Here is a 12270-nt window from a genome sequence, read left to right as displayed (position 1 = left end):
ATCTTTAACATAAACCTCCGACAACACGTGATCTTTTCTGTTTGGGTTACTGTGCTGCCAGAAGTGCAGGAGCATTTGTTCTACGCGTCACTCTCTTCTCCATACACATCAGAATCCATAGGTATAGATGTTTCTCAATATCCATACCAGAGAATTTGCCAAAGTTGAAACCCTCTTTTTAACATATGCAGGGTCCAACTACTGGAAAAGAAGAAGAAGAGACAAGAGTTCCCGCACACTATCCAAGAGAAAAGAGGCACGAGTGAGACAAGAGTTTCCACACACTATCCAAGAAAAAAAAGGCACGAGTGAGTCCCCTGAACAAGGACTTTCTCCCTCCAATAATAACTTGCCACATGGTAAGTTATTATAAAAAAATATTTATATAAAATTATAATTAATTAAATAATTAAATTATAATTAATTTATTAATAATTATAATAATTAATTTTATTTATATTTAATTAATAATTTATATTAATTATTTAAATAATAATTAATTAAATAATTTAATTATCTATTAAAAAAAGTAAATAACTTAATCATGTTTAATTTATTAATAATTATAATAATTAATTATATTAAATAGTTATATCTTTATTTAATTAATAATTTATATGAAAACTTTATAATTTTTTAATATTAATATTTTTTAATAATAAATTATTTTTAAATTTATAAATTTACAAATATTATTGTAAAAAAAAAATAATTTTATATTTATATTCATTTTAGTTACTTTAATTAATTAAGTGAAATCGCAATACGATTCTAACAAAGAAGATAGATCCTTTGAGTTCCTTATTTACTGTTTACAATGAAAAACTAATGTAAAGTTATGGAGATGGTCTAACAATTTTCAATCTCAAATACAAAACTGTAGTATGGGTGTTGCTGGTGGCATCTTTTGGGTGATAGGTGATTGTGACTCTCTACCATCTTCGACTCTGCCAATGGCTTCAACAGTCTTCACCTCCCCGTCACACTCTTCTTCTTCTTCTGTTCTGTTCCCGCCTCCCGTTCACTAAAATCAAAAGCCCTCTTTCAACTCCTTTTCCCCCACATAGAAGACGCTTCAATGTCATTTCCATGGCTCCCCCAAGTCCGGTGGTAAAGCCAAGAAAGGTAACATACTACCTTCCATTTCATGTCCACTAAGGGGAATTCACTCATTATACATGTATAAAATGGATCGGGTATTGTGTTATGCTGTGTTTGCAGTTGTGTGAATATTTTATTTTGTCTATTTGATGTGAATCTTTCGTGTTTTTTCGATCTGTTTTTGCTTCTTTGGTTGAAATGCGAAAATTTTCGTCTTAATTTGCGCCTGGATTGTTGCAAGTGGCTGTGGTATTCCTTCCCTTTTTTGTGATGGGTTTTCTCTGTTTTGTGTTTCAGAGAGATCCAAAATCCTGCGAGTCACGCACTCTATAATCCTCGACTCTTCTGCTGCCTCCATAGCTTCCCTCAATCCAATGTGCTCGAAGCCTACACCCGCCTAGGAAAAGTCGCGAAGTAACCCTTCCTTATTCTTTCCTTCATTTCTTTATTCAAATTTTTATCTCATCGAATTTATTGATATGTGTTTCAGTGCGTTGATATAGGAGTTTTGAAATTGGGAATCTGCCTGCGCTATGGATGCTTTGTATGGCATTGTTTATGATATTAGGCTTCTTGCTGAGAAGGTATCAATTCCCATTTCATTCTTTTTCTTTTGGAAATTTATTGTGAGGTTTTGTGCCATGGTAGTCTGATAGAGAGTTAGCTTCAAATGGGAAATTCCCAGAGCTGGTTCGTTTCTTATAAAACTATTTGGTGTTCTTGCGGTATGTATTCTTCTACATAATGGTTACTGTTTCTACTTTTGGTTCTTGATTTAAAAAGAACAAGAAGATGAAGAATATTTTGGAATTCAAAACATAGTTCATGAAAGTGAGGTTTTTTTGAAAGGAATTTTAGCTACTTTCTTTATAGTAATAGCATTTTGTGTAAGGAAATTGGAAATAACTACGCATTGAATTTCAATTCTAACAGAGACTATAATGTTATAGGAGCCTTTTATATTTATAAATTATAATCATAATCACAAGTAGGATTATCTATTGTAAGACCTTGGTAAATGCTTATTGTGGATGAGAGCACCATGAATTTAGGTTTGTTGGACATTGCTGGTGAGTTAGTTCACTATTTATCAAGTTTTGTTTTAGGAGGTCTTGGTTTTTCTCTTTTTTTGAAATAGGCCAATAAGATTATAATAGATTAAGTCCTTTAAGCTATCGTGGAGCTAATGAAAATTAAATGTGATTATTATGTTGAAATTATGCTTTTTAAATATTTTCTTTGGTTTAGAGAATGTATCCATTTATTTTAAATTTGGATGATTGAAGAAAACAACAAAAGTGACTTCGTAAATTTAGGGTTTAGGGTTTTTCCCTGTAGAGTTTCAATTTTTATTGTGTTATGAATTCTCTTAATTGGTCGTCTTTGCTGTGGGCAAGTGTTCTTTTACTTGATAATTGATGAGGATAACATTTGATCTAATCAATAACAATTGATTAAAATTGCATCTTAGGTTTTGCCAGAGCTGTTAACTAAAAGCTAAACCCTAAAAGCTATGAAGTACAATTTCATAAAGTAGTTTAGTTATAAATGATCTTAATTAGTTTATTGTTTGCTCCTGTTAGTTGTCTATCACTATGTTATTGTGCTATAACTTTATTGCAATTTACTTGATTTAGATCTTTTTCCCCTTCACAAAATTGAGAAAGTATAAATAAGCTTAGGCAAAGTGAGTAGGTGAGTTAAGGAGAGTAGGCAAGTCTATGGGAGTGGGTGGTGATATACATTTCTAAAATAATCATATCTCTTGACTATATTGTTGAATCCTAATATTCCAGCAAATAACTACTCTATTGTATACCAAAAATAGTCATCGACAGTTACTAGGTTATAGCCAACGTTATAAACTTAGTTTCTTTGTTTTTCAATTCATTGTGCTACTTTCTCTTCTTTTTGTTCTCTTTCTGTTCCCAGTGGGTGAGAGATTTTAGGAAGAAGTCATGCTATAATAGTATAGTAGATAGAAATGTTTGACTGAGAAAAGAGTTGGACCATCGTAAATATAATCATTTCTCCTAACAAATTTTTTCATTGTGATGGAACTGTTCTTCCGCCTTTTTTTTCCAATAAACTATGTATAGAATTAGTATTGGTTGAATTCTTCATTTTTGGTATGATCTATAGTTAAATTATATTTTAATATATAAATACATCTATGTTTTTTTCAATTACTTTTATTAACTAGCATTGCTTTGGTTCTTCACTTATCTATACAAATTAATTTGCTTCTATTAATTGTAAATGTCATCACATCGTGTGCAAAAGAAACAGGTTCATTCAATGAAGTTTAAATTTGTGCCATGTAAATTATATTGTATTGAATTTAAACACTTATATGCTTATAATCCTTAATCACTGCTTCTATCTTGACTTTTATTTACTAAGCAAATTTAGCAACATATCAGATTCGAATTTAAATTAAACCTAAACACTCTATATATTACTTTAGTATTTAGGTATTTAAGATTTAGGTTTTAGAGTTTAGGGGTTGGGTTTATGGTTTTATAGTTTTGGGTTTCATGGTTTAGAGTTCAGAGTTTTAGATTTTACGATTTAGTGTTTTTGGGTTTTAGTCATGTGGTTTTTGATTTAGAAGTATGTTTTATCGTTTATTATTTATGGGTTTATGGTTTTTTGGTTTGAGGTTTTGATAGTTAGGGTTTAGGATTTTATGGTTTAGGATTGTGGTTTTTGCGTTTTTGCGTTTTCGGGCTTAGGATTTATGTTTAGGATTTAGGGGTAGGGATTTAGAGTTTAAGTTTTAGGGTTTAGTGTGTAGGTATTTTTGTTTAGGTTTTAGGAGCTACGGGTTAGGGTTTATGTTTAATGTTCAGGACTTAAGTGTTTAGATTTCACTGTTTAGGTTTTAGAGTTTTGGAATTAGAATTAGTTTTTATTGGTGAGGGTTTGGAGTTTCGTTTTTCTCGAGTTAGGGTTTAGGACTTAGTGTTTATAGTTTAGAATTTACTGTCTAGAGTTTATATATTAAAATATATAATTATCTTTCAATAATTTTCTAAGCAAATTAGCTTAAATTAAGCATTGATAATATAAAGTTTTTGTTATTATTATATCATATTGGATAGTTATTTTTAAATTCTTCATCTTTATTTAAATATAAATTATATTCTATATATGTTTTAATATCAGTGTTCATAAAAATGTTTTTGTTATCCATATAAATCAATTTTACATTACGTTAATCGCTTAATTATCATATTTTTTATGTTAATCGATTTTAAATTTTTATGTCATCTATATTCAAAGATAGAATAAAAATCTAAACCATATACAACTTTTAAATATTAATCAAATAAAATTCAATTGCTTAAATTTGAATAAATTATAATAATTCGGACGTTTTTTTATGTTGATTCATTTAATAAATATGGCAAATAAAATATATATAACTTATAAATGGTGAATTATTTCATTATAATTTTCTTTTTGTTTTTTTTCCTTTTAATTATATAATTAGAATTAAAGTTTATCTATTTTAAATTGTATTAACTTATTACTTTAGTATTTAGGTATTTAAGATTTAGGGTTTGTGTGTATGGTTTAGGTTTTATAGATCTGGATTTATGGTTTTATAGTTTTGGGTTTTATGGTTTAGTGTCTTGGATTTTAGGAATTTAGTCATATGGTTTTTGATTTAGGGGTTTTGGATTTATATTTTATCGTTTATTATTTATGGGTTTGTGGTTTTTGAATTGCGAGTTTTATATTTAGAATTTACATTTAGGATTTCATGGTTTGGGATTATGGTTTTTGAGTTTTTTGGTTTAGGGTTTAAGGTTTATTGTTTATGGTTTTTTGTTTAGGTTTTAGGGTCTACGGGTTAGTATTTAGATTTTAAATCAAGGTTTAGTGTGTAGGGTTTATAGCTTGTGATTAGGGTTGGTTTTTATTGGTGAGGGCTTGGGGGTTTGTTTTTACGGGGTTAGGATGTAGGGTTTAGTCTATGAAACACGGACACTTTGCTGAGTTGTCGTATGCGTATGTCGGACACATTTCGGACACGACACTCACCGACATTTGTCCGACACGCGTGTCTGCTGTGTCCAACGATGTCTTAATAAAAAATAAAAAATTCTTCTTCGGACATGCTTGGACACACCTAAATACCATAACGTGTCAGCGAGTCCAGTTTTATTCTTAACATATATTTTTGAAATAAATTTAAATATAGTATATATTATTATTTATTAAAATAAAAAATATTTTAAATATTTGATATAATTAAAATAAGATATTAAAAATAATTAAAAAAATTAATTTATATTTTAATATCAATAAAATATCAAAATGTCATTATAATTTATCTAAAAAATGCTTTATATTTTATATATATGCGTGTTCCCGTGTCTTATAAGATTTTAAAAATTCACGTGTCGGCGTGTCCCGTGTCCGTGCATCATAGGGTTTAGTGTTTATAGTATATTTTTTGGTGTCAGTGTTTATAGTATATGGTTTACGGGACAGGGTTTATATAATAAAATATATAATTTTCTAAGCAAAATATATAGTTGTTTTTAAATTCTTTTTTTTTTTAAATCAAAGACATGGTATTTTATTGCATTAAAAAAGAAAACAAATATAAATCAATACATCTGTGTTGGGATTTCCCAAAAGACAAAAAATGAGTAGTAAACTAAGAAGAAGCTTTCAGAAGCTTGAAGTAAGGAAAACAGAAGCAAGAAGAAGTGAGAAGCAAAAAAGGAAAAAGCAGGCTGTTGTTGAGTGGAAAGAGAAATAGCTCACAGTTCTTCTTCAACCTGCTCCATTGAGACGAGCTCTCTGAAGCCTTCTGAATTCCTCTGCTGCTTGAGAAGCTTGAGACAGAATTTCGTCAGTGCATATTCTCCTTTTCTCAAAAATAAAGCCATTCTTAGCTAGCCATGATTGCCCCAGTAGGTAAGCCATTTTTAAACATTTTTCTTTAAAATTCGGTTGGTTCTTCAACATACCCACAGCTTGTTTCCACCAATTCCATGTTGCCATTGTTGGATCTCTAGGTATTATGCTCGCTAAATCGGAGCTATTCCATGCGTTCATCACTGCGAAGCAGAATACTGTAGTGCGGAGGGGTTTCTGGAGGGCTGACAGATCGGACAAGTCTTGTCGATGTGAGGTATTCTTCTATTCAAATTATGCATTACTGGTAACCCATCATGTATTAGCTTCCAAACAAATCTTTTGATCTTTGGTTGACACTGAACTTTCCAAATACTCTGCTACAGGGTCTTGTCTTGAAGGCATTCATGGAGGTTATCCACAGGGGAACGAAAAAATTGGTATGCCACATTGTATCCAGAGTTGACTGAGTAAGCACCAGAAGTGTGAAGTGTCCATTTCATTGATTCCGGTTCTTGTATGATAGGAATTTGCTGGATTTGCTGAGCTATTTCAGTACTAAAGTTGCGGCTGAGCAGTTGGGGGTTCCAGTCTCCATTCTCTGTAATGAGTTGTCGCACCCAGGTGATATTATCATCGTTGCATTCACCATTTGGGATTCTGAATGGAGCCTGGTCTCCAAACCAGGGGACTTGCTTAATCTTAACTGAACTTTGTGCTATTATGCTCCATTTTACTCCTTTCTCTAGTACTTTTCTACCCTCTAAGAGGCTCTGACAAGCCCATGATGGTCTGTTACCTGATTTTGCTTCCAAGAATGATGAGTACCTGAAGTACCTATTTTTATAGATTATGTAAAAGAATGTATGAGTCATGAGTGTTTGTGAGAAGCTGCCAGCCCTATTTGCCTAGCATTGCCAAGTTGAAAGCCTTGAGATCTTTGAAGCCTAATCCTCCATGATTCTTGTCTCAGCTCATGATATCCCAGCTGGCCCAGTGCATTCTCTTTTCATTAGTTTTCTGTCCCCACCAAAATTGTATCATCATCCTATGTAATTCCTCCAGTAGTGAGTCAGGTAATTTGAAGCAGCTTAAAGTATATACTGGAATTGCTGATCCTACTGCCTTTATAGGTATCTCCCTTCCACTAGTAGATAAGAATGTTCTTTTCCAATGCGCCAATTTCTTTCCTACCTTATCTTTAATAAAAGAGAAGGTTTCGTTCTTAGACCTGTTGACTATATAGATGGCAGCCCCAAATATTTGTCCTGAGCGCTAATATTTGGGACTCCTAATGTATTAGCCAAAACAGTCCGAGTTTGTTGGGGGGTGTTCTTGCTGAAGAAGACAGCAGATTTGCTCAAATATGTTTTCTGTCCACTCATGTTGCTTTACTGTTCTAGGATTCGCAGCAAATTGTCACAGTTTAGCTTTGTGGCCTTGCAAAAGAATAATGCGTCGTCTGCAAATAGTAGGTGTGAAATGGAGGGGCATCTGTTATTCAATCCGAGTCCTTGCACTACATTATTCTGTTATCCTTTGTGGAGCGAATAGGACAAGCCTTCTGCACAAATAAGAAATAGGTATGGTGAAAGAGGATCTCCTTGTCGGAGTCCTCTACTTGGTTTAAAGAAACCAGTTGGTGATCCATCCACAATAACAGAATAAGAGATTGAAGAAACACATTCCTTCATCCACCGAATCCACTTTGAACAAAATCCCAATTTCTCCATAATGTACCATACAAAATTCCACTCCACTCTATCGTAAGCCTTACTCATGTCAACTTTGAATGTCATTTCCTCCCTTCCGCACTCCTTAGTTTTAAGGTGGTGCATGCATTCATGAGCAACTAGGATATTATCACTTATTAGTCTTCCTTTAATAAAGGCACTCGATTTTCACTAATAAGTAAATTTATGAAAGGTTGGAGACGATGAACCAAAATTTTTGAAATAATTTTGTAGAAGACAGTTCTAAGGCTAATTGGCTTCACCTGATTCATTGATTTGGCATTAGGTATCTTTGGAGTTAAGCAAATTTGTGTATAATTAAATTCCTTGAGGATTTTACCTCCCCCAAGGAAGTTTTTCACTGCTTGAATCACATCAGACTTGATGATTTGCCAGTAAAATTGGTAGAATTTCGCGGTAAATCCATCGTCCCCCGGAGCTGCTTCTGGGTTTATAGAGAAAACTGCTCCTTTGATCTCTTCTTCCATAACCGGTTTAAGAAGGGACCGATTCATATTTCTTCCTATGCCTCCTAGTAGTTCATTAGGATCTTGGGTAGGGTCTGCCAAGAACAATTCTTCATAGTATTTCTGTGCACATGCTCCAAATTTTTAAATTCTTCATCTATATTTAAATTTACATTATATTCTATATAGTTTTTAATATCATTGCTCATAAAAATGTTTTCATTATCCATTGAAATCAATTTTCCATTACATTAATCTGTAAATTATCATGATTTTTTATGTTAATCGGTTTTAAAGTTTTATGTCATCTATATTTAAATTCAGAAACCATAATCAAATATCCAAATTTTTAATCTTAATCAAATAAAATTTGATATCTTAAATTGAAATAAGTTAAAATAGTTCGGATGTTTTTTTATGTCGATTCATCTAATAAATATGGCAAGTTAAATTTGTACAATTTATAAGTCGTGAATTAATTCATTGAAATTTTCTTTTAGTTTTTTTTTCTTTTTAATTATATTATTGGAATTAAAGTTCGTCTTTTTAAATTTATATAAACTTATGACTTTAGTATATAGGTATTTAAAATGTAGGGTTTGTGTCTATGGTTTAAGTTTTAGGGGTATGGGTTTATGAATTTATAGTTTGGGTTTTATTTTATCTGGAAACTCATGTTAAATTGGATTTAAATCTATTTGCCGTGAAATGTTCGTGCTTTTCTGATATTTTTTGCTTTGTTGGTTGAATCGCGAAAATTTTATGTATCGATTTGTACCTGGATTTGTGCATGTGGTTGTGATATTCTTTTCCCTTCTTTATGATGGGGTTTTCTCCATTTTGCGTTTTAGAAAGATTCATGCAGAAATTGCTGGATATTCTATGTATGCTACCCAAAACAAATGCTTGGTGATTATAGAAGGCACATAATGATCTATCAAATCCAGTATGGTACTACTCGACCATTGCTTAACAAACAGCAGTATTTGCTACAAATTAAATTCTTTGTGCAGTTTGTAATTAACAGTGGCTTTTCTGCGACACATAACTTTTTCGTAGAAGTAGGCCTAGTGTCTGGACAAAAAGAATACTTTAACAGCTGATACTTTGTTCTTTCAATTAAGCAACTTTAATTTTGTTTTCATTATAATCAATTTTAAACTTTGGAATCTTCATGAAAGAACCAAATGTCCAAATGTTAGCATGTTTCATAGAAATCAGGGGATTGTTGGTTGAAATTATTTGGTCTGTTTTCTTTGGTTTCTGCTATGTGCTGTGATACGTTAAGAAGTGAGATAGATTAATGATGGTACACCTGTTTTAGGATTTTTTAAATTGTATGATAAAATTTCTGTCCCTTGCTTATCATGTTATGCTGAATACGTAGTGCTCAATTTTCTTCTTTTATTGGAACATTTCAGTTTTCTTAAATATTGACCAATGTCCCGGGATAACAAACAGAACCATTTGATTATGAAATTCAGACATCTCTTTTTATGTTCTTTTCAGGTTTTTATGATTGTTGTTACTGATGGGAGCAGATTTCTGGGACTTGGAGGTCTTGGAGTTCATGGAACTGGCATTGCCATTAGGAAGCTCGATATGTATGTTGTAGCTGTTACGATAAATCCCCATATGATATAATGTTGCATATCACAAGTAAGATTGCAATGTGATCACATGAGTTTTTGTTTGTGGGACAGTGTTGGTGAGTTATTTCACTATTTATCAATTTTTTTTTTGGAGGGATGTTCTTGGTTTTTCTCGGTTTTTTTAAATAGGCTAATAATATTACAATAGATCAATACCTTTAAGCTACCGTGTAAATAATGGAAATTAAATATGATTATTATGTTTAATTATGAGTTTTAATATTATAGTATGTATAAGTAACCACTGAGAAGATAGTTGGTGCATCGGAGATTTAATGATATTTCTTAACAAATTTTTTTTAATTATTGTGGAACTGTTCTTTCTCTTATTTTTTGGAATAAACTATGTATATAATTAGTATTGGTTGAGTTCTTTGTTCTTGATTTATTCATTCTTTACTGAAAGGTTTTTTTTTATATATTCTGTGTGATATTGTTGTTGCTGTTGCTGTAAGATAAGTATTATTGTTGACAGATGATAAATTCTTTTGTTCGATTTTGGACTTGATTATTATGCACTTAGAATATTTATGTTTTGCAATATGGGTGACTGACTGATTCGAATCTTTTAATTTTTTGTTTCTTTCTTTAATATATATATATATATAACTTAAATGTATTTAAATTTTTAATAGTAACAGTTTTTTATAATGTTATTGAACAATAAAATAAAATAATGAATAATTATTTGTTTAATTAATATATCAAGTTTAGTACTTAATACAAAAAATAAAAGAATGAATAATTATTTTTAGTCACAGTAAAAATTTCACCTCCTATTGACACCATTCGACTGCCATGAACCTTAGTGGTGTGGTAAGAGATCTAATTAAAATTGTAATATTATCTATCTATCTATTTTTTATCTACTTAATATATTAAAACTGAGTTTTCCCCCAACTAATGAAAGTGAGGTGTCACTTTTTCATGAACCTATTTTCCTTCCAAAATAAATGTATTTAATAAATAATGCATAATTATACTAATTTAAAAAATATCTTTATTTTAATTATATAAAATCAATATTTAATGCATTATTAAACTATTTATCAATTATTAATCAGAAATATTTTTAATTATTGTAATGAATAATGCATAACTATACTAATTTAGAAAAGTATCTTTATTATAATTATATAAAATCAATATTTAATGCATCATTAAACTAATTATCAATCGAAAATATTTTTAAATATTTTAATTATATTCATTTTAATTATATTCATATCCTTCTAATTCTTATTTATTATCCAATGATTTTATTAGTGGCAAGTTGTTAACCCATTTATATTGATAATAATAATAATTTTATTAGGATAAATATCATATTTTACCACTATAAAAGACCATGTATGCTAGAAGAAAATATCATTCGTTTACCAATTACTCTTTCATTTGATAGCTTTTATAACAATTCTTTTTCTTCTTATGAGGTGTTCGTTGCAAGAAGACAACTATCGTGAACACAAACTACCACACTCTCCAACTTTCGTGCTCATCATTCGGGGCTCTATAAGATATGTTATCTATGAAGTATTTATAGATCATGGTGTTATTATGTATGCATAAATAAAAAATGTTTCGTATTATAAATTTAAGTCATTTACCTGTTTGTGATATATTGTAGTGTGAAATTACTTTCAATATGTGTTGTGTAATGATATTATGATCTAATTTAAGCTTTTACTTTAGAATTGTATTATGATTTTATCTCATTATTTTTTCTTAGATATCAAGTTGACGTGTTTTTATTTATTATTATTATTATTATTGAAACAGATGTGATATGAAATGTACCAAAAAAAACTCTCACATTCAATTTATTTTATTATAGTCTTCTATCTATTCTATTTATTTTTATTTTCTTCTTATTCATTTTATTTTCTTTTTAAATGTTATATAATTTATTATAATTTATACCAATCTATTTCTATCTACTTAATATACTAAAACTGGATTTTTTCCCAACTAATGAAAGTGAGGTGTCACTTTTTTGTGAACCCATTTTCCTTCCAGAATGATTGCACTATTTCTCTCTTTTAAATTTATTCTTAAAAATTATCTTTAATTGATATAATTATATTATAATTAATATGTAATGAATGATACATAATTATACTAATTTAAGATAATCTCTTTATTATAATTATACTAATCTCTTTTAAATTTATTTCAAAAAAGTATCTTAATTATAATTATATAACAATGTTATACTTAGCATTTAATGAATAATTCATAATTATACTAATTTAGAAAATTATCTCTATTATAATTATCTAAAATCAATAATTAATGCATTATTAACCTAATTAGCAATCAAAAATATTTTTAACTATTTTAATTATATTGATGTAATTCTATTTTTTATTTATTATGCTAAAATTTTATTAGTGATAAGTTATTATCTTAATGGTAACCTATATATTAATAATAATAATAATA

The 12270-nt window shown here is 29.7% G+C and overlaps 1 long non-coding RNA gene across 3 annotated transcripts; it reads left to right on the top strand.

Moving 5' to 3' along the window:
- Positions 1-871: 871 nt before the first annotated feature.
- On the top strand, positions 872-10239 carry LOC127746733 (uncharacterized). Of its 3 annotated transcripts, XR_008008366.1 has the most exons (9): positions 872-1125; positions 1399-1515; positions 1592-1685; positions 5792-6036; positions 6138-6253; positions 6363-6416; positions 6503-6600; positions 9028-9127; positions 9686-10239. It is a non-coding gene; the product is annotated as an uncharacterized LOC127746733 (long non-coding RNA). The 3 variants fall into 3 exon arrangements; XR_008008365.1 differs by lacking the exon at positions 9028-9127 and having other exon boundaries at positions 1605-1685; positions 9686-10232; XR_008008364.1 differs by lacking the exon at positions 9028-9127 and having other exon boundaries at positions 9686-10231.
- The last annotated feature ends 2031 nt before the right edge of the window (positions 10240-12270 follow it).

Source organism: Arachis duranensis, chromosome 4 (assembly GCF_000817695.3).
Source record: "Arachis duranensis cultivar V14167 chromosome 4, aradu.V14167.gnm2.J7QH, whole genome shotgun sequence".
Taxonomy (NCBI): Eukaryota; Viridiplantae; Streptophyta; class Magnoliopsida; order Fabales; family Fabaceae; genus Arachis; species Arachis duranensis.
Note: the sequence above shows the minus strand (reverse complement) of the source record. Positions and strands in the feature narration are given on the sequence as shown.